The sequence below is a fragment of the Octopus bimaculoides genome, chromosome 3 (genome assembly GCF_001194135.2).
Source record: "Octopus bimaculoides isolate UCB-OBI-ISO-001 chromosome 3, ASM119413v2, whole genome shotgun sequence".
Taxonomy (NCBI): Eukaryota; Metazoa; Mollusca; class Cephalopoda; order Octopoda; family Octopodidae; genus Octopus; species Octopus bimaculoides.
Window position 1 is genome coordinate 101,913,862 of NC_068983.1, and position 1,976 is coordinate 101,915,837.

A 1,976-nucleotide genomic window follows, 5' to 3' on the forward strand; every position below is an offset into this window, starting at 1 on the left:
AGATGATGAAATTAATAGGGAAAGTCTGAAGGCTGTTTTGCGTAACATTATTAAGTGTACGTAAATTTTATCCGTCTAATTGGCTATACAAATGCTTGTGCAAAACAACTTTTTGCGCTGCCCTGATTATACATAGCAGAGTAATTCCTTTTCACAGGAGCTAGGACGGCAATTTCTGATGAAGCAATTGCTGGTGATCTGTTGCTACACAGTTCTGCCAGAATTGTATCAGATTGGGCAGTACATGTTGATGCACCATTTTGCATTATGTTCAAAGTAGCTTCTGGAATGTGTTGAATTGATGCAGTCTGTTGCTGTCTTTTTAAACTGGTTGCTTTCTTTCCCCAGAAAGTTGTCTTGTTTGGAGGCATAATCTATGTACATATTAAAGAGAACAACAAAAGTTATAACAGTTGACAGGGTCGGTAGTTTTCACATTTCGGTAATTTTTCAGATTAACACCGGCACGATTATGTAACCGTAATCCTTAAACCCTAACCCTGACCCTAAAACTGTAACCATAACACTAACCCTCATCATAACCCTAACCCTAACTGTAACCCTAAAACCCTAACCCTGACCCAAAAACCGTAACCCTAACATCCTAGTGAAAATTGTGCGGGTGTTAATCTGAAAAATTACCCACATTTGTAATGAAGTTCACTGATTTGCAATGTGTTGTCCATAAGCTCCGTAGTTTGTATATTTACAAAACATTGACGAACATGAGTTATCTTGTAGTGAATGCTTGTGTATATGTGCGCGTGTATGCGTTTGAGAGAGCGAGAGAGAAGAGGGAGAGAGGAAAAGAGAGAGGGGGGAGAAAGGAATAGAGAACGGGAGCAATGAAGAAAGAGAAAGAGAGGAAGGGAGAACAGAAGACAGTTATAAAATAGCAATGCATGCGCATGTTTATATAAGAAACACACAGAAACTAAATCTTATATCTATAATGTTGATGTGTGTATGTGTTTATGTGTATGTTGTTGTCACAGATCACGTATGTGTAGTTGTGTGTTTTTACATTTCTATGTTATGAAAAATATGTTAGAGGTAGAGGGATAGAAGAAAGCTATTAAATGGGAGAGAGGAAGAATAACGAAGTAAGAGTGAAAAGGTAGAATGAAAGAATAGTCTTAAAGCAAGTTAATCTATGACTTTGTATGTATCACTTTCTCTCTCTCTCTCTCTCTTTTACTCTTACTCTGTATGTTATATGTTGAGCGCGTGATCGATGTGTAAGAACACCGGTACACGTAGAAGGGAAGAAATATAAAAGTTGCTAGAAACAACAGCTAAATCTCCCTTAAATCACACAAAGTAAACGGAATTTAAAAAATGTAATTACTGCACTGGAAAGTTCACATCGAGAAAATTCCATTGATGTAAAAATTTTTGCGAAAAAGTAGAAAATGTGGATTTCTATAAACTTTTAAAAAGGCTTCACACAGATACAGAACTTCAGCATTATATATTAAGATGGGCAACACACACACACACTAAGTAAAAAACAATGATAGGTATTTGTATGTATGTGTGTATTAATGTGCATTCTGTGTGTGTATATATATATGGTCGTAAGTAAATGCGTTTTAAGAAAGATATTAAGAAAATTCAGTTTGTAAGGAATAAATGTTTGACTGTCGATCGTATTTGGAAGAGACTGTATGTATGTGTTTATTTGTATGAATCAGTGTAGCGACGGGAGGTTTGTACCCATCTTTACGTTCTGAGTTCAAATTCCACCTAAGTCAACTTTGCCTTTCATCCTTTCGGGGTTTAAAAAATAAGTACCAGTTGGACACAGGGGTCGATATAATCGACTATTCTCCACCTTCCCGAAGCCGCCCTTGTGGGAAAAATTTAAAATAATAATAATAATAATAATAATGACGTCTGCCGATCAAACTCCCAACCCACAACTAAGTCTTAAGTGTATATATATATGGGCAACACACACACACACACACACACAC

At 36.4% G+C, this 1,976-nt stretch overlaps 1 protein-coding gene across 4 annotated transcripts in view; it reads right to left on the reverse strand.

Annotated features, from left to right (window-relative positions):
* Positions 1-1,976, reverse strand: part of LOC106868150 (protein mono-ADP-ribosyltransferase PARP6) — a 189,197-nt gene that overhangs the window by 24,414 nt on the left and 162,807 nt on the right. The gene's annotated exons all lie outside the window — the stretch shown is intronic.